A 21,560-nucleotide genomic window follows, 5' to 3' on the forward strand; every position below is an offset into this window, starting at 1 on the left:
TTTCCTCACAGCAGCTGTTCCAGATGGGTTGCCGCCACCATCACAAGGACTGGGGAGACTTGGGGAGTGACACAGCGTGGTTGGCTGCTCAAATTGTGCAGATGGAGATTCTTTAGGCTCATTTCTCACCTGAATTTTCTCCTCATTCTGCATCAACCTTGTCCAACCTGTGACCCATGGCCTGCATGTGGCCCAGGGTGGCTTTGAATGTGGTCCAACACAAATTCGTAAACTTTCTTAAAACATTATGAGATTTTATTGAGGTGTTTTTTTTTTTCTCATCAGCTATTGTTAGTGTCAGTGTATTTTATGTGTGGCCCAAGGCAATTCTTCTTCCAGTGTGGCCCAGGGAAGCCTTTTGCATACCCCTGTTCTATACCTTCTTTCAAATAAATTCCCTTCTCTATGTTGATGCCACTCAAAAAACATCTCTTCAGTTGAGATTTGTTGTCCAAACTCTGAATGGGCACATATGCTGCCTGAGCAAACAGCTCCTTTCATGTCTTAATGTCTTATAGGTGCCTCAAGCTCAACATGTCCCCAAACACATGCCAACCAACTCTGCACCCTGATTCTAGTCTCGAATTCCTTGGATCAGTTTATGATCCCACATCCATTTGGTTGTACCATTCATTTCCTTTTTCTTTTTGCTGTCATTTTATTTAATCCATTATTAAGTTCTGCCAATTTTACCGCTAAATACTCATGATTCAGTGTATGTATGTTTCTCCATCCCACAGCCATCAGTGTGGTTAAAGTCACCATACCTTTCAACTAAACTGCTCCTTGGAATGCTGGTTGGCTTTCCAAGATGCTTTCTTGCCTTTCTTATTTTATCCTGAAACAGCTGCCAGAAGAATCTTTTAAAAAGGCAAATCTTGTGGCATCATTCTCTAGTTTAGAAACCTTCAATGATTCTGTGTTCTTTTTAAGGTAAAGGTTACAATTCTCAATGTGGCCGGGATGGCCAAGTACACGGGGATTGTGCTGCCACCAACTCCTTCTGTTCTCTTGGCTGCAGCCCCCCGTGTGTTTCTTTAGTTCTTCAGAAGTGCCCAGCTCAGTCCCACCCCAGAAGCTTTTCATCTGTGTGTTTGCTGGTGGTAAAGACTCTTCTCCTTCTTCTTCATGTAGTTGACACTGAGGTTTACATGCCAGTCAGAGAATGTCAGTGGTGTATTAGAAACAAAACAAAAAGCTCTTACTCTGTGCTGCATCTCCTTCACACCGTAACTTCCTCTGCTTCTCCATCATGCTATTTATCACAGATGTCTATATCTTCCTGTAAGGTGTGACCTCTTTTGGGGAAGGAGTGTGTCCATCTCATTCACTTTTATGTCACCAGTGCTTAGCCATAAGACCAAGTATATACTCAGTAAAAACTCATATAGTGATTAAACAAATATAAACTCCTGAAACAATTTCTTTCCAAGTATGTCATAGAGCTCTCATTTTCAGCCGGATTCTACCCAGTGACGCACCAAACCTCCATGTCAGTGGGCCAGACTGTGCTAGGCATCTGAGATTGTTAACTAAAAAGCACATTTCTTTCTTTCCTCTAAAAGTAATTACTGGTTACTAAATATTCAAACATACACTGAAAAAGCAGCGCATTACATTATGTTAAGACATACATTACCATTCCTAATTGCTTCAAGTAGTTAATTATTTCTAATTATTAGTCTGAGTAATAAAGTATTGCTTCTGATTATGTTGTGGGCACAGTTGGAGCATTCAAAAATGCAATTCTCACAGTTGTTTACATCAGAATATGTTTACGGAATTATAAAGCCATAATTGCCCTGAAATAACTGGTAGCAAAAAATAATAAACATTTGATAAATTCAATCAAAATGCATCATTTCTTTGTCAGCTTATTTAGGAGATCAAGCATTAAAATGAAACAACCGCGCTTGACTTTTCCAGTCTCTTCAGGGGGTAACAATATTTTTAAATTGGGATTTTTGTCTTGTTTTGGTTGAATAAGAACTAAATTAGAATTTCTTTTGTTATTTAAAGCAAGGAAAATAATCAGGCCTCTAAGAGTGTTAGAAATTAGGTTACACCACCAGCATACCATTCACAGGAAGAAATAAGCTGTGGCTTCTTAAAGAGAAACTGTAAGAAATAGTAAAAAACTCCAGAGCTATTTTACTGAATTGTAACAGACCTCAAGTGCACAAATCTTACAGAGCTTTAAAACTTCTCACGCTTTGGCTTGAATCTGTCATTTTACTTACCAGTTTATCAAGTTGATGACAGAAGTAGGTACCCTATGGCAAGCTGTGGGCTGGCTTTTTTAATACCCCTGACTAATTGCTACAACTACACATCATCACTCATCTTTTCCTTCATGGGTTTCTGTCACCACCTCCTGCCTGCTGGACAGACTTTTAAGATGTCCCCAAGACCTTTATCTTCTGGTGACTCCCTTATGTGATTTATTCCCTTGAAGTATGGGCAAGACCTATGACTTACTTCTAGCTGAGATGATGGGATGGACGTGACTGAATGGGGATGATGATGTGATTAGTTATATAAGATTGTAGAGCCCATTGGTCCCTCTTGCTGGCTTTGAAGAAGCCATGTTGGGAACCCCATGTGGCAAGGAACTATGCTCAGCATCTGGAAGCTGAGGGTGGCCTCTGCCAACAATCAGTGAAAGCCGAAGTTCTCAGTGCTACAACCATGAGGAACTGAATTCCGCCTACAGCATGTGTGAGCTTGGAAACAGGTCTATTCCAGTAGAGCCTCAGATGACATGGCAGCCCCAGCTGACACCAAAATCACATCCTCGTGAGACTCTAAACAGAGACCCCAGTAAAGCCATGCCTAGACTCCCACTGCATAGAAATTGTGAGATCATAAATCTGTGATATTTTAAGCTGATAAATTTGTGGTAATATTAGAATTTAAAAGTGCCTCCATTCTCTTTTCCTACTGTAACTGACAACTAGAGAATCCTGAGAGAGATCTTTATATCACGATTATGAAGATCTAGCTGCCCACACTAGCTCTCAAATACTCACAATCTGTGGTTCAGTAAATTGAGCACAGAACTTGGAGCAGAAGACCTATTAGATTGAAGCATGTGAAATTTCCATTTTAGAGGTCTAAAATGAAATGTCAGCAATTTCATAAACTTAAGCTCTTCTTGACTCTTCTACTAATAGCAGTTTAGCTTCAAGTAAGTCAGCTCATTTTATTGTTTCTTCCTTTCCTTACCTGTCAAATCTAAAATAATAATAATTAAGATGTTTTAGCATTTTGCCTACTTTATCTCACTCTACCCTCAGAATGGCTTATTGCAAGTATGAATTGCTCCATTTTTCAGATGAGGAAATTGAGGCTTGGAGAGGCAACATAACTTTATAAAGTCACATGGTAGAGTAGGCAAAATTCAAACGGGCTAAGCTGACTCCAGAGCTCATGCTTTTGACTTCATTATGCTACAGTTTTTCCCCTACAGTAACACTACAGTTGGGGTCAAAGAGAGGCAGACTTTACAGCCAGACAGGTAGGTGTGTGAATTCAAATTTTACTTCTGCGAGTGTTCGAGAAAGTTACTTTACTTCTCTGGGCCTCAACTGGCTAGTCTAAAATATGTGAAAAATAGTAGCTACTTCCTAAGAGGATTTTGATTATTAATTGAGATTATACTGCAAGCAAAAACCATAGTAAGCATTCAGCAATGCTATTTTTACTAATATCACGAAATCAAAAATGTGTATAAATGAGAGCATTTTTGAGCAAGATAGATAGGTTGGTATATTAACATTTATTGCAAGTATGTAGTCTTTAAGTATTTAGAAAGTAGAGAGCTACTTCCTAAAATTATCTTGAATTACCATTAAATGATCAACCAATTAAGTAGTATAGCCAAGATAATTGGTCAAAGAAAGTAAAAGAGCAGAGCATTTGGCTGTCATCAGAGCAGATGAACACTTCATAAGCAATAATAAACACGTTTTTGATCTGATTAAGCCCCAGACCAGAATGAACATCTTGGGACTTCCTAATGATTGCTGAGTACCAGAGTCCACCATTTTCTTCCCTGTTCAGTTTATAATTAGCTGTGTAGTCAAGCCTTATCCAAAAAATAATTTGGGAGAAGTTGTGAGCAGAGGAGTGACTCATCTGATTTGAGTTTTAAAATGATACTGTGCCTGCAGTGTTGAGAACAGATAGCAGGGAGACAAAGCTGGAAACAGGAGGCAGAAAGTTATTATAACCGTCTAAGAAAGTATTGGGCTAATGTAGCTGTAGTAGAGAGGGTGAGGATTGTTTGAGCTTGGAGCCACTTTAAAGGTAAAGGCAACAGAATATGCTGATGGATTGTATATGGGGAAAGGAAAGAAGAGAAAGAGAGGAAAGAAGAGGGAGAGAGAAGGAGAAGGGGAGAGGTGGAAAAGAGAAGGAGACAGAAAAAGATGATCCTAGATTTTCGTCTGAGCCACTAGAAGGACAGAGTTGCTATTTATGGAGATAGAGAAAACTGCTGGAGAGCTGAGTGGAAGAGGAAGACTTGGAGTTCAGATGTGCCTGCTAAGTTTTAGACAACTGTGAACCTTCATCTAGTGATGCTGAATAGACAGTAGAGAAGAAGAGTCTGGGCCTCAGAGGAGGGTCTGGGTTGGAGGTGCATTTCGAAGTTGTCATGTATAGATGGATGATATTTAAAATGATGAGACTTGGGAAGATCTCCAGGGGATTGGACATACAGGAAGAGGTGATGATAGCTTGGAGATGGGTGGTGGAGGTAGCAGTGGTGAGAAGGGGGTAAATTGTGACTGGAGTTAATAAGAGTGACAGAAAAAGGTGTCAGTGGAGGATTCCAAGACTTTTTTTACTTGGGGCATGGAAAAATGGCATTGACAGTTCCTGAGATGGGGTGACTGGAAGAGGAGCAGGTGTGGGAGAGTCAATATGGACTCACCTAGTATGTGGGGTTGCTGTGGTGGGGAAGGATGGAGCAGGGCAGTTGCAAGTGAGCAAAGCTGAGTGGAAGAGGCTTCACCAGGTAGCACAAATGAAGGCCCTGATTTCCTAAAGTGAAAACCTAAGAGTCAGGGATGGTGGCTTAGCCTAGGGCCTGTACAGGGAAGCATTTGTTCTCTGAGGCCGTAACTCCCAATACTCAGTCTTCAGGGCTGCTGCTCTCCCTTTTCCTTAAAGTTTCATTTACTCCAGGCAGCACAGATAGTAGTAAGCAAGTAGAGTGAAAGATGATGTTGTCAAGGGTGCTGGATAGCAATGGCAAATAGAGGCAGAGTAGCATTTGCTAGATCAAGTGTCCCGACCCGCAGGACAGTCGAACGGGCCCTGGAAGGGGGAGTGGGAATGGAGGAGACAAGAAAACACGAGAAATAGAGACAAGACAAATAACCTGATCAAGTCTCGTTTAATGGTGGCGGTGCAATGCCTTATATAGGCTGGCAGAGGAAGAGGTTGGGCCAGGGCGGTGACAGGAGGCTGGGTTTGCTCAAATTACAATTGCGCATGCGCCGTGGGTTTGTAATTTTCCCGGGCGTGGGATCGCGCCTGCGCCGTAGGCTGCATATCTTCCTGGGCGCGAAAAAGTCTTGCGCGTGGGAACAGTTTAGGCGCGTGCGGGAAAAGCTTTAGGCGCACGCGGGAAATGTTTAGGCGCGCGCGGGAAGGGTTTAGGCGCGCGCGGGAAGGGTTTGTAATAAAGAACCAGGAAATGTGCCATCTTGTCTCCGCTTTGCGGAGATCAAGCAACAGAGGTCGGCTAATTCCGGGCCTCATGGCTCCGGACAATCAAGTGGCTCCTATCATAGAGTTCACTCTCTTTTTAATTTGGAGGGTAGTTCAAAGTTCTCTTTGTCAAAATCTGCAGGTGTCTCCATGTGGCAAATGGCAAAGGCCATCATTTTCCTCTTACCTTGGGGTACCTGCCAGCAAGTCTACAAGCCTGAAAGTTGATGTTACTGCTAGGGAATGTATCTGAGTCACATGGCACCAAAGTATGTTAGCAGCAATAAATCCATATGAGTCTGCAGCAGCCTCAATTATTTGCTTCCTCAGAAGAAAGAATTCAACCAAGTGGCATAAGGCAGAGGGAGAGACAGAGACAAGTTTTAGAACAGGAGCAAGAATGCGCAAGAAAGAGCAATTACAGAGCAAGAGTGAAAGAGAGTAAAGCACACTTGGAAAAGGGCTAAGCTGGTGACTTGAAATTCAAGTGCATGCTTTTGACCTTCGACTTAGGGTCTTATACGTTGGCATGCTTTTGGGGTTGCATTACTTCTCCCCTGATCCTTCTTTTGGGGTGGACTGTTGCATGTGCAGTGACCTGCCAGCACTTGGGAGGGGCCGCATGCACAGTGTGTTTACTGAAGTTGCATGCTTGCTTACTTGAAGCACTCTCCTCTTACCAGTTGAGTGTTCCTAGAGGAAGGTCATATACCAGTTAAACTCTGCCATTTTGTCCCTTAGTGAGCATGCTTGAGCCATTCGTCCAGCTTCTGAGATCTTACTGGGAAGCTGCTCATCACCAGTTCCTGGTATTTCTATGTATTGGGAGAATGCCGTTCCCTGGCACCAGCTGTGACCAATTATCATTTTAGAGAGGGAGTGTAACAATTGCTTCACCATTACCTGATTGTGACACCATGACATCAGGTGACAAGAATGTCACCTGACATTCTTGTTTGGTGGGGGTGGGCGAGGAGAGCTATAACCGCCTAAGGAGTTCTGCCCACCTGCTGCATAAAGAAAAACCATGACATTGTAGTAAAGAAAGAATTTAATAGACATGAGGTTGACCATGCTACATGGGAGATAAAGTCCATACTCAAATCATCTTGTTCAAAGCTTGCAGGTTAAGGGTTTTTCAAAGGCAGTTTTGGGGAAGGGGTGGAGGGGCCAGGTAACAGGTGCTTGCTGTTGATTTTCTGGGGTGGAGATGAGATAAAGGGGATTAAAGCTATCTTTCTACAGGCTGAATTGCTTCTGGTTGAGGCCACAGGAATGGGATTGGTGGGTGCAGGTGAAACCATAGGGACTAGGTAGAGCTATGGGTGTCAGACATACAAAAATTACTGGAAAGATATCTCAAAAGGTAAGTCCACAATAGTAGTGTTATCTGCAGGAATAATTGGGGAAGGTGCACATCTTATAACCTCCGGAATAATGGCTGACAATTGTTAATGTCCATGTCTCGGCAGGACCCAGCCTCCTCTCCTTCCAGCCTGATGGATTGATTTAGCTTTACAAAAATCAATTGAGTTTTAGGACAAGGCCTATTATCATTTAAACTATAGCCTAAATGTCTTTCAATGTTAGCTTGGCCCAGTAGCTCAGGAATAATTAAGGGAAAGGCAAGATGGGGGGTAGGTTAGCTCAGTATACCATTATAATTTTTCTCACTGATGTACTTTTTGCAAAGGTGGCTTTAGAGCCCTCTCCTGCCCTGCTTATGTATGACTGACCACCTACTGTAACATTGAGACTCCAGCAAGGGGAACCTCAAAGAAAGATAGGAGAGCCCCTTCCAGCTGGTTTCAGGCCCACCTTCCAAGTTCCACTTTCTCTTTCTCAGATGACCGACACTGGGAGTCTCTACCTCTGTCTGAGCTAATTCAAGGGTGACTCTGTGACTTTCTTAATGGTTGCATGCTTTATGGCTAAGCCAAGGTAAACCAAAAATACAATTCTAAGTTCACCAACTGACTGAACAAGCTCCTCTCTTAACCAAGGGGGTCCCAAAGAAACCTGAAAAACTAGTTCAGGCCATGATGGGAAGGGATGTCAGGCATGCCTCATTATACCCTCTCCCTTAGAAGTTTAGGCACAACTGACCAGCAGTGGCATTAACATACAGATCCTAAGCCTGATAAAACAGACTCGTTGTAGCAATAAGATACGAAATTTCAGTCTGACTCTGGTATAACATCACATGACATATAGCAGACCTTGAAGGAGATCAAAGTATTTTACCCCAAAATACATTTCTTTCACATATTTTGAAATATGTCTTGCAAAACCATCTCTTGTAGAGGAAATCTGCATTCCATAGAGAATGGACTTCCCTCTCCATGTCTTTTCTGGATTCTGGAGAGATTTAGCTATGAATATGACACCTTTTTTAAGGTCCAAAAGGAGACATTTACCACCTCTTCTCTCTCAAACTTGCTATTTTAGAGGCTTCAGCCATATAGCAAGAACTTTGGCTTTCATAACCTCCCTTATCCTAACTTAAGCATTTCTTCCTACTTACTTCAACTTTTTAGATAAAGTTTAAATCAGTCAATTGCCAATCAGAAAATCCACCTATGATGTATAAGCACCCTTCCATCCACCAGATGTCTTGCCTTTCTAGGCTGAACAGATGTATACCTTACATGTATTGATGCATGTCTTAAACCAAGCTGTAGCCCAACCACCTAGGGTATATGTTCTCAGGACCTCTTGAGGCTGTACCCCCATCCATGGTCACTCATATTTGGCCTAGAATAAATTACCTCCTTAAATGTTTTACAGAGTTTGGCTTTTTTTTTTTTTTTTTTTTTTTTGGTCAACACAAGGGATCAGGAAACTACAGTTCTTAGTCCAAATATGGCTCACCACTGATTTTTATAGATTAAATTTATTGAAACACCATTACATCCATTCATTTCTAGCTACTTTTGTTCCATAACAGCAGAGTGAAGTGGTTGTAACAGAGAGTGTATGGCCCTCAAAACCTACAATTTTTACTATCTAGCTCTTTAAGGAAAATGTTTTCCAATTTCTGGCCTAAACATAACTAGTATAACTGACTTACCCTAAAAATTTTCCATGTATTATCCACATATACATACAGAAGCAAAATGGTTATTGGATTTCACAGTCTAACTCCAAACTCACAGGACGATAGCAGACATAATCCTAACAGGGTTTGGATTCAGTAGGTATGAAGCATTTTTGAGTGAAGAGAAAGTTTCAACACAGTTTTGGGGGAAGGAGATTTATTTGTGCTGGTGCCTTTTGAAAAAGTGTGTCCTGCTTTAAAGTGGACACCTGTGTTTCTATAAAAGTTCCTGTCCTCTATAGAGTTTGTTGACATTATCAAACATTTCCAACCCTTGGAAATTAGAGGTACTGTGTGTTTGTGCTAGGTTGCTAGGTATTGGTCTCAACATATATGTGTGTGCATGTACATATGTGTGTGTGCATGGGTTTATATGTGTCTCTGTGCATGCATGTTTGTGTGTGAGAGAGGGAGGACAGAGAAAAAGACAGAGAGGAGAGAGAGAGAGAGAGAGAGAGAGAGAGAGAGAGAGAGAGAGAGACTAGGAGAGAAAAAAATACCAAGAAAAACTGGGAAACAGTTGGGTAAAGGCAAAACCCAGCTGGCTCCACTATTTTGGGATTTGAAGACATCTAATACATCCAAACTTTGGAAAACACTATATGACAATTTGTTGGAACATGAGAATAAAAGAAAGACTTCAGGGGTATTATGCTCATAATAAAGAATTACTGTCATCATTATAGATGACTTCAGCATCAATGACCTCTTCAACAAATCTGGCCTGTGGGTCATCTTGAGTCCTCAGTTGTGCACAGGCTCACTCACCCTTATTCTTGTCATCACTTGGAACTGCCTGATGTGTGCATCATGAATAGTAATCAGTTCAAGCTGTGCAAATGTGGGAATTGCTTTCTTGAGGCTGTGCTTGCTTCCCTGCTTGAAGAGTGTACAAGCACAAGGCAGGCAATTCCTCATTACAGATTCTGTGGATGTCACTTCATCATTGCCTGGTATACAGTTGGTACTAAGAAAAAATTTACTGGATAAAACAAAGGGAGTGAGATTAGATAACACTTAAAGTCTGTTCAAGCCAATCCTGTAAATCTAATCTCAGTAAACTCTTTTGTAGCATTTTACATGTGACAAATACCATAGAGATGTCGACCAAGTCTGTTTCCTTTTCCTGGGCACATGGGCGGTCTTTCTCAGCCTCCTCTGAACTCTGAAAGATCTGTTCTGTCTTTTGTTTCTATGACTACCAGAAAGCCAGCTTCGAAGATGTTGGCGTCACAAGATAGAAGGTGTTGAGGTCCCTGAGTCATGTCTTGGAGAAGAGCTGCCTAGCAGAGCTGCCCATTTGCATACAACTGTGGTTGTGAGCAGAAAATAAAACTTAATGCCCCTCTGGTTTGGTGTTGTTTGTTGCAGCAGTTAATGTTCATTATCTATCTTGATGCATTTGTATTACATGGCTAAGTTAGACAAAAGTAATTAATTTTAGGAAAGGAATACCTTGAGTTGAAAAATTACTTTCTGTAGAGCACTGAAAAATAAATGAACCATACCCACATGCACATAGTTGTAAACATATGTTGGGCAAAAAATGTGACTCACACAAAAATACATGCCATATGATGCCATTTATATAAAGCTCAAAACAGAAACAAAACTAAACAATATATTGTTTAGTAATACTGACATATGTGGTAAAATCAAAAAGCAAAGCAAATGCAAGCTAGCGTTAACCTAGGGTAGGCCAGATGGAGGAATGCTAGCAGGAAGGGTAACACAGAAATTTAAAACTCTTGGCAAAGTCCAATTTCTTAAAGTTATTTGGAACTACAATGTTGTTTACTTAATAATTTTATAGCATAAATATTTATCATATATTATTCTGTATATGTGAAAAATATAACGGCATCAAATCCTGTGCACATCTAACTTGCAGATTCCATCATACATGTATACTGAATATTCAGTTATATATATCATATATTCAATTATAGTTTGTGCAAATACACTTGATTATGTGCTGCATATTACCGCCTCTTGCTACAGATTTATGGACATATGACTGTAAAAGATTGTATAGACTGTATATACAAAACCTTGAATCTAGGAGATTTAAGGGGTTTTCAAAGATAATTTGGACAAATGCAGATGTTTTCTTACTTGCTAACATTGAAGCCCAAGCCTTATAAGATGTGACTCTAATGTACGATGTGAATCACAGTGGGAAGCATTTCCTAACCTGGGTCCCCAAATCTCTACAGATTCATAAGCTAGTTTGGGATTTTGAAATTGTAAGGAGTTATTGTCCATTTGCTTGCAAGTGAGAGCACCTAAGCTAACAGGTTATTGTGTTTGTATTTGTTTTAGCCTGGAATTAAATAACTCAGGCTTGTTACGATACGTATTTCATGCTGTTTAGAAGTGTTGGTAAGCAATTTATCTGTCTTTGATTAATTAAACATAGGAAAATCCAATTTGTCACTAGTCTCAGCTTGGAAGATGAAATTTGTCAAAGCATGAGGCCCATGGGAAGAAATTAATAAGAGAAATCCCTACTGGTGAAAAGGTTTAGAAACAGTGTCCTGTATTAATTCAAATTCAAGTGCATTTGTATTCATTCCTTGTTAAGATGTTCATTCATTCAACCAATATTAACTGAGTGAAAACTCTGTGGCAGTTAGTTCTGAACACGCGGGGTAGGAGAGTGAGCAGATCGAGTATTCCTGCCTTGTGAAACTACCAGTATAAGCTGGGTCTTAGTGGGAAAGTGGTTAGTACTGCTGTCAAAAAGAAGGGGACTAACTTACATATTGGGAGGCATAGGACACAATGGTCAAAAGCACCACTCATGGAGTCAAATAGATCCAGATTGAAGTACCTTCTTAGTTATTTAACAATTGCAGAATTTTAGGCTTGGAACTTAACTTTTTGAAGCCTCAGTTTTACCTTCTGTGGAATAGGATAGCTGTTTCTGCCTCCCAGGGTTATTGCCAGGAGTCGACGAGCTTGTAAACACTTGGTAGAGTGTCTGCATGTAGATTGGCCTCAATATGTTATCTATCTCGCATGTCAGTTCAAACATCTGTTAAAGCAAACTAAATATGGCCTGAGAAGGATTCTGTACTTTCATATTTGAGTCCTTGTGGATGAACTGTAACCCAGCTTAATAGTCAGACAAAACTGAAAACCTAAATTAATAGTGTGCACCTGTAACAATGGCTGAGTGTTGACTAAAGCCGGAGGCCATACTTCAACCACTCATAGACTGCTGAATGTTCAAACCGCGCTTCTGTACCTCACCTCCGATTCCTGAACATCACTTTACCTTTTTTGTCTATAAATTTGTTCTGACCACGAGGCACCCCTGGAGTCTCTGTGAATCTGCTGTGAATCTGAGGGCTGCCCGATTCGTGTATTGTTCATTGCTCAATTAAACTCCTTTACATTTAACTCGGCTGAAGTTTTTCTTTTATCACATCTCAGCTAATCCTCAAGATAAAACTGACTGGGTATTTTTTTTTCAGTTGTCTTCTTGAAACGTGGAAACTGGAGTCAGTGTGGTGAGACAACTTTTCTTAGGTGATACTGGGCCTCAAGAGCAGAGCTGCTGGAACTTGGACCCAGGTCTGTCCACTATCAAGGCCAGAGTTGCCTCTGCTGTTCAATGGCTCATCTATGCATCCTAACAGAGCAAGCTGTAAGGATAGATCATATATCTCTCAGGCAAAAAGATCTGATGTGACCCTTTCCTCCCAGTCAATGATTCCCAACTTGCGTGGGTTACTTCGGGGAGGTGTATCATAGCACCTGGGACATGGGGATAGCCAAGTTTGAAAAAGCATATAATTACTTTGACTTGACTTTATAAAGAAACAGACAATATCTTAGAATTGGCTTTGTCCACTCCATAATTTAAGAAGGAAAAAGCAGTTTATGTTTACACAAAAAAGCATGGTTTTAAAAATAGCCTCTGCTCTCCTGGAGTTTTTTCAAGGACAGGTTCATCTCTTGGGCCTTTTTGTAGCTGCTGGATCTAGTCTAGGGAGCTCATGGGAAGATTCTGTAGAACCCAAATGTGGCTTAACAGTTGTGGTTTTAATATAGCTAACAGAAACTGTATGTAAATATAGATGTCTGCTGCATTTCCACATGCATGGCATTGGGTAGGAGTAACTGCCTATAATATTGTAGTTAGTCTTCTCCAAGTGAGTAATGGAGAACTACATTTCTGCTAATTATCATAACCAGTTAGTTGAATTCAGATTGAAAAATCTTCAGGGTACAATAACTAGATCCTGCTGTTAAAGAGTTACTAAATTAGAAGATATGTGATGGTCGTTTCATGACCCACAGTGAAGAGACCAGGGAATGTCGCCAGCAATAGAGGGTACATCTCACCTGAGAGAACCAGACCTGAGGACAACTGAGGATAGTAGGCAGGGTGCGAGGGGGTGCACAGGGCATGAGACCTCTGCTTTGAGTGGAAAGAGAATGGCAGGGGCAAGACTGCTTTGGCTGTGGAGACTCCAGGAGCTCATGGCATCATATTCTATTGCCTTGCAGGTGGGTGTAGAAGCTGCACATATGCTAGGGGCTAATGAGGTCAGTGCAGGTATTTCTTGCAAGGGTGCAATGATGACTTTGAGAACTACAGAGCCAGGACAAGAAATCAAGACTTGTAGGACTAGAAAGTGTCAATAAGTCCATTTTCTACATGAGGAAACTGAGACTCAGAGTGGGAAAATGATGAAAGGCACAGCAACTAGTGAGGCTCTGGAAGTCGAACCCAGACTCTAAATTCTTCCCCTCATGCTCTTCCTTTTTTTGTCACTAATGCTTTAGTTTCCAGGAAAATTTGTGCCAGAAGCCCAGAAACCTACTTGTGTCAGGCTCTGAGCATTCTATGTCAGTCCACAGCCAGGCAGGAAAACAGGACCACGCCTGGTAGTTCAATGTAGGGAACTAATCAGAGAAGGGTGTGCAGAGTGGGAAGTGGGAAGTGGGAAGTGGGAAGTGGGACAACTCAGAGATTCACAATTGCAGGAAATCACCTTATTCTTAAGGTCGTGACTAAGGGAGGAAAGTTCCTGACTGCAATCCGAGAGCTGTGCCACCTGTCAGGACCTGTAATCTTGAAGGAGGAACCAGCTAGGGAGAACTAGAACCAAAGGCAGAGACACTGTCTGGGGGAAGCTGGACCATGGAGGAGTTGCAGCCAGGTGTGGGGCGGGGATCACCTCCCAAAGTGGAGAGCGGGAGAAATATCCTGACTTCTTCCCTTCTCTAACCTCCAGATTTCAAGTCAGTGTTTTCCTCTGGGTGAAACTATGGATAAACTAGTGAGTGAGGGATGCCAGGAAGTGTGATTTGCAGTGATCAGAGCAGAGGAAGGAAAGGGCAAGAACTGGCACTGAGAAAACAGGCACATGGGCCTCCTAATAACTACTTGTCCTTATTGTGAGGGCTTTTTAAAGAGTTAACTCACAGACAAGATTGGGACATTTGTGAAAATTAGCAGGACAGTCCTAGAAGCATTGAACCAGCAATTTATGGGGTTGGGATAGCAACAGTAATTAGCATAGGCTTGCTGTGCCACAGAGCGGAATGGCACATTAGAATGAACACAACTGTGGTGTCAAACAGACCTGGATCCAAGTTTAGCCTCTTTCACTTCACTCGGGTGACTATGGGAAAGAAAGTCAACAACTGTGTATTCCAGTTTGTTTATCTTTATGATGGAGAAACTGAAACCTTCCTTGGAGAGCTTTTGTGATATATTGATGATGCAGTGAACACAGCATCTTCAACTCTGTTTGTTATGTATAGGTATTTAATAAAGAGTAACTCAGGCTTCCGCAGGGCTAACCTCCTATAACGCTAACAAAACGTGAATGTCATTTTGTATAATACTTGTACATGTCTCTAATTATTTTGTGGGATAAAATAATGCAGCGATGAGCAATTCTTCTATTCGTTTATGATCTTAGTAGCAATATTTTGGAGTGACCACTTTTATACACTTGCATTAATTGTGAATATTATCATTTTCAAATGCCTTCATGTTAACTGTTTTTTTGGTGGGGCCATGTTCACGATCGCTGACTTGGACAAGTTAAGTGTAGAGGCAAAAACTGAGTAGAAGGCTACCTTGGCCATTGGTAATAATCGAATATAAGGATATTGTGATAGTTAATACTGAGTGTCAACTTGATCGGATTGAAGGATACAAAGTATTGATCCTGGGTGTGTCTGTGAGGGTGTTGCTGAAGGAGATTAACGTTTGAGTCAGTGGGCTGGGAAAGGCAGACCCACCCGTAATCTGGATGGGCACAGTCTAATCAGCTGCCAGTGTGGCTAGAATTTAAGCAGGCAGAAAAATGTGAAAAGGGAGACTGGCCTAGCCTCCCAGCCTACAGCTTTCTCCCATGCTGGATGCTTCCTGCCCTCAAACATCAGACTCCAAGTTCTTCACTTTTGGAACTCAGACTGGCTCTCCTTCCTCCTCAGCCTGCAGACGGCCTATTGTGGGGCCTTGTGATCATGTGAGTAAATACTTAATAAACTCATATATATACACACACATACACATATATTCCATTAGTTCTGTCCCTCTAGATAACCCTGAGTAGTAGAGATGTAGGTACCAGGAGTGGGGTATTGCTGAAAAGATACCCAAAAATGTGGAAACGACTTTGGAACTGGGTAACAGGCAGAGGTTGGAACAGTTTGGAGTGCTCAGAAAAAGACAAGAAAATGTGGGAAAGTTTGGAACTCCCTAGAGACTTGTTGAATTGCTTTGACCAAAATGCTGATAATAATAGGAAGAATGAAATCCAGACTAAGGTGGTCTCAGATGGAGATGAGGAACTTGTTGGGAACTGAAGCAAAGGTGACTCTCATTATGTTTTAGCAAAGAGAACGGTGGCATTTTGTCCCTGTCCTAGAGATTTGTGGAATTTGGAACTTGAGAAAGATAATTTAGGGGATGTGGTGGAAGAAACTTCCAAGCAGCAAAGCATTCAAGAGGTGACTTGGGTGCTGTTAAAGGCATTTTGTTTTATAGGTGAAGTAGAGCATAAAAATTTGGAAAATTTGCAGCCTGACAATGTGATGGAAAATAAAATCCCATTTTCTGAGGAGAAATCCAAGCCCACTGCAGAAATTTGAATAGGTAATGAGAAGTAATAGGAAAAATGTCCCCATGGCATGTCAGAGGTCTTTATGGTAGCCTCTCCTGTCACAGGCCCTGGAGGCCTAGGAGGAGAAAGTTGTTTTGTGGGCCCTATGCTGTGTGCAATCTCAGGATTTGGTGCCCTGTGTCCCAGCCATTCCAGCAATGACTAAAAGGGGCCAATGTAGAGCTCAGGCCATGGCTTCAGAGGGTGTAAGCCCCAAATTTTGGCAGCTTCCACATAGTGTTGAGCCTGTGAATGCACAGGGGTCAAGAACTGGGATTTGGGAACCTCCACCTAGATTTCAGAAGATATATGGAAATGCCTGGATGCCCAGGCAGAAGTTTGCCACAGGGGCAGGGCTCTCATGGAGAACCTCTGCTAGGGCAGTGCAAAAGGGAAATGTGGGGTCAGAGACCCCACACAGAGTCCCTACTGGAACACCGCCTAGTGGAGCTGTGAGAAGAGGGCCACCATCCTCCAGATCCCAGAATGGTAGATCCACTGACAGCTTGCATCGTGTGGCTTCACAGACAGCAGCAGCCCATGAAAGCAGCTGGGAGGGAGGCTGTACCCTGGAGAGCCAAGGGGTGGAGCTGCCCAAGACCATGGAACCCACCTCTTGCATCAGTGTGACCAGGATGCAAGACATAGAGTCAAAGGAGATCATTTTGGAGCTTTAAGATTTGACTGCCCTACTGGATTTCGCACTAGCATGGGGTCTGTAATCCCTTTGTTTTGGTCAATTTCTCCCATTTGGGATGGCTATAAATATAGCCATTCCAATATGTATAAATACACCCAAAGCATGTACCCCATTGTATCCAGGAAGTGACTAACTTGCTTTTGATTTTACAGGCTCATAGGTGGAGGGGACTTACCTTGTCTCAGATGAGACATTGGACTGTGGACTTTGAGTTAATGCTGAAATGAGTTAAGACTTTGGCGGGGACTGTTGCAAAAGCATGATTGGTTTTGTAATGTCAGGACATGAGATTTGGGAGGGGCCGGGGTGGAAGGATGGTTTGGCTGTGGCCCCACCCAAATCTCATATTGAATTGTAACTCCCACAGTTCCCATGTGTCATGGAAGGAACCTGGTGGGAGGTGATTGAATTATGGGGATGGGTCTTTCCTGCACTGTTCTTGTGATAGTGAATGAGTCTCATGAGATCTGACGGTTTCAAAAATGGTAGTTTCCCTGCACAAACTCTCTCTCTCTTTGCCTGCTGCCATTCATATAATACGTGACTTGCCTTCTGCCATGATTGCGAGGCTTTCCCAGCCACGTGAAACTGTAGTCCAATTAAACCTCTTTCTTTTGTAAATTGCCCAGTCTCAGGTAGGTCTTTACCAGCAGTGTGAAAACAGACTAATAGATATAGATAGTATCTGGAGTAAAATATAGGCCATTCATTTAATCATTTATTATATTAACATTTTTGAAGTCTCTCCCAAGTGTGAAGCACTTGTCTTAATACTACCTTCTTGGAAGAAGAATAATACTAGTTATTGCTTCTCTAGTGTTTATTATGTCCTTGGCACTGTCCTTAGTGGTTTAAAAACATTAACTCATCACAGTCATCCAGTGAGACAGTTTCCATTATTACTGTCATTTAGTCTATATTCTATTTTCCTCTCACTCTGTTCCTCATCTCCTCTGATGCCATTTTTGCAGGTGCCTCTTTCTTCAACTCGTTTCAGCATTAACTTAAAGTCCACAGTCCAACGTCTCATCTGAGACAAGGCAAATCACTTCCACCTATGAGACTGTAAAATCAAAAGCAAGTTAGTTACTTCCTAGATACAATGGGGTATAGGTTTTGGGTAAGTTATGGAAATAAGTTGAGTCAATAGAGATAATTCACAATTTAAGTGAACTCTGCAAATTATACACATGATAAAATCCTACATCAGCAGATTTGTGAGTGAAACGTACAGTCAGTGGAGAACAGGAGCGTAGATATGGGAGAGTCTTCATTTCCTGCAGAGTTACAGCTTTATTCTGGGATCTTTGTGAATCTGTCATCTATGTGAATTTTTAATCTATGTTCATGATGTCGGCATCATTGTCATCTCTACTGAGTTCATGCTCAATATTATTTCCCATGTTTTTCCATCACTCCAGGGGTGCATAATGGTGTTAGTGTTCAGCACTTCTGTGTCAACTTCTAATTTACTTACATGTGTGGCTGATGAAATTTTAGTGTCACCCGTGAGACGACATGGTTTGGCTTGATCCTGTACTCACTGTTGATGAAACCTTCACATTCCTTATCTGCAGGTTCTTTCTCAAACATCTCTGTAGTTCAAAGCCTGTGACAAGCGTGTGTAAATGCTGAGGTATTAATATTGTGCCAAGCATTAGCTGCTACAGAAATGGCCTCCTCAACTCTTTTAGCATGTCTGAGATTCCCAGGCTTCTGTTAATTACAGCAAACATACAGCTACAGGAAGAAAAAATGTAGAGGGTAGCCTATGCTTGCCCTCCATGGAGTGTAAAATTTCTTGACCCACAAGGCTGTGTTATAGATATAACATTGAGGGGCATACTAAATGCTAAAACATTATTTTCCCCAATAAGTTTATGAAGAGAAGGTGTGGAGCAATGATCAGGGACAATAAAACTACATTTTTTTTTTCAGTCCAGGTTGCCTGCAATGAACTTAAGCCATGGGGTAAAAGCAGGTATTGAATCAGTTAGAAAATGTTTGTCTGTTCAATCAAACTTTCTTGTCTGCATAGCGACAATAGGTGAGTTTTGTATATCATTTAAATATCTCAAATGTTTGCTCTTCCTAGTCAGTCAACTTAATTTTTCCTGTAGAATTGACACATCTGAAAACACTCATCCTGGCTCTGTGTCCTTAAAACTTGCTGAAATTCTCTTGTCAGATGTTGCTAAAGTTTTCCTAGAAACATTGATTGCACCAATATAGAGCTGTTTCATCAGGATTTGCAAATTTGTTCAGGATTAAGGTTTTTACCAGATATGATCCTAGCAAATTTATACATGTAATTCTCAGCTGCTTCATGATCAGGGCAAGCCTTTTCACCACATATTTTCAAATATTTTACACCATGATACTTGTGAAGCTTCTGCAGTCAACTTTCTGAATATTTATACTCACCTTCAATGTTCACTCCCCCATGGAGTAGGGAGCTGGTTCCATGATTAGTAAATAATTCAGTAGTACACATCTTTTTTCAAAATTGTTTTCAAATCTAATAAACACAAAACCAAGATCTTCATATTTTCCCCACTGTAAGATTTCACTAATTTTTCTCTAGTTCTTGGTTGTCATTGTTGCTGTAAAACATCGAAAAATTGTATTTTAGTTTTAAAAAATGTATATGGTAGAAGTTCCTGCATTATATTGTAGTGGATACTTCACATATACATCATTACTTTGCAAAAACTCCCCTTTCTTTGCTGTCTACAAAAAATAACATTTCTTCATTTTTTTGGTCTCTATTATTTGTGGAGTTATCTTGGCTTTTGTTGTTTGACATTTTCAGAGTGCAATTAAAAGCTGCAAAACTTCCACAATACATTAAAAACATCAGCTAGCAGCAAAGGCACATGCAACTCATAGAAGTACTGAGATAAAACTGGCATCAAATGTCAGTTCAGATCTTGTTTTGTTACCATATTAGTTTTGTCACCAAACTTGCAAACAACAACTATACCAACACCTCTTAGTTTTCAGAGATTTCTGGATTCTGGAATTGTGAACAGAGGATTATAGGCCATGGTTTCATTTGACAAATGTAGAAATTGAGGATTGGCAAGATTATCTGGTTTGGATATTTCTAAGAATTCCTCAATGTAGTTCAGTTTCGAAGTTAGATAGACTGAATTTTGAATTATACACTTACATCCTTCATTAAGCTTTGTGATTTGGGCACATTGTTCACACTTTATGTGCCTATTTCTTCAGCAGTAAAATGGAAATGCTAATTCTTACCTTGAGAATTACCAAAAGTAATGAATCACATAACATATTTCAGTGCATAATCTGATTATTAACAGACGTAATGCTCTCTTTGCTCAGCACTGTTCTTCCATATTCAGGAATCAACGAGAACTTATACACTAACTAGGAGGATGAAATCAGGCGAGTAGCTGAATGGACTTTTAAAAACTCCTATTGGATATAATAGTTTCAGAAGTCAAGTCTTTCTGTTGAGGAAGTCAGGCTTTTGGAGAGAGTTGTAGTTTTCTTCTAGGATAAAACACTATCTTTGATTATCGAAAGCCAAACAGCCCAGACGGCTAATCTATAAAGCATAGATTTTATCCCACAGATAACAGCATGTTGTGACGGTAGGATGGTATAAAAACATTTTCCCCCCAAAGCCATAATAAACAACCCCAAGAAATATCCCCCCCCACCAAAAGCAAAATGGTGAACATTTCTGAGAGGACTTTGAGCCTCATTCCTGGGCTGAATCTATTTGTATTGGGGTGGGGAAAGAAAATTGAAACTTAGGATAGTGTTGGGGGACTTGGGAACAGATAGGCCTTGTGTGTGAACTGTCACGACACAAAAAACCCAAAAAGTTCTTGAGAACTTTATATCAGCAAAAAACATCACCAGCTTGTACTGAAATAGAGTACTACCTAAGACAGTTGGCCTTCAAAATTCTACTGGCTGGAAACAAGCTGATAAAACGACTCAGCTATAAGCAGGTGCTCTCTTTTATGGAAAACTAAAGATCTCTGAGAAGATGGAGCTGGAAGCCCAGAGGGGCAGGCTTGAATGCAGAGGGTAGAGCCAAGATCCCACAGGGAGGAGCCCCAAGTCTCAGAGGAGGCTTCACAGGCTTTGAAACCTGGTGGAGTTAGCCTGGCTGGAATTCAAAGTCGTTTGACTTCTTTTTCCCTTCCATTTCCCCCTACTTTTATAAACGGTAATGTTTATAAATGTTATTTTGGCTTTCTCAGCCTTGTATTTTGGGAACAAATTGCTTCTTGAGTTTCACAGATCCAAGAACAGATTTGATTTAGATGAGGTTTTGAACTTTGAGTTGATACTGTAATGGGCTGAAGCTTTTGGGGATCTTGGGATAAGGTGAATGCATTTCGCATGTGATATGGTTGTGAATCTTTTGAGCCAAAAGCAAAGTGTAGTTAGGCTGAATAATGGGTCCTCAGAGATGTTCCTATCCTAATTCCTAGAACCAGAGAACTATTATGGTACACGGCAGAGGGACATTGCCTGTGATTAATTTAAGGACACTCATGTTGAGAGATTATTTTATTGGGGTCAATCTAATCACATGGGTTCTTAAAAGCGGAGATCACTTTCTGACCTTGTTCAGAAAAAGAGATGTGGTGATGGAAGCAGGGTTAAAGAGAGGTTAGCAGCTGGCATGGAAGATGAAGCCAAGGGGCTGTAGGCTAAGGAATGAAGACAGCCTCTAGAAGCTGGAAAAGGCAAGGAAGTAGATCTCCCCTAGAACATCCAGAAAGAAATGCAGCCCTGTCAACACCTTGATTTTAGCCTAGTAAGATACATTTTTGACTTCTGACTTCCAGAACCAAAAGATAATAACTTTGTGTTAAGTCCTTAAACATAATGGTAATTGGCTATGGCAGCAATAAAAAGCGAATGT

At 41.1% G+C, this 21,560-nt stretch overlaps 1 long non-coding RNA gene across 1 annotated transcript in view; it reads left to right on the plus strand.

The window, feature by feature from the left end:
• LOC117079378 overlaps positions 1-10,165 on the plus strand; it is a 137,446-nt gene extending 127,281 nt beyond the window's left edge. The window contains exon 2 of the long non-coding RNA XR_004435405.1: positions 10,021-10,165. This is a non-coding gene — a long non-coding RNA (uncharacterized LOC117079378). The remainder of the gene's footprint in view (positions 1-10,020) is intronic.
• Positions 10,166-21,560: the final 11,395 nt, after the last annotated feature.

This window comes from Trachypithecus francoisi, unplaced genomic scaffold (assembly GCF_009764315.1).
Source record: "Trachypithecus francoisi isolate TF-2019V2 unplaced genomic scaffold, Tfra_2.0 Lachesis_group7, whole genome shotgun sequence".
Classification (NCBI taxonomy): Eukaryota; Metazoa; Chordata; class Mammalia; order Primates; family Cercopithecidae; genus Trachypithecus; species Trachypithecus francoisi.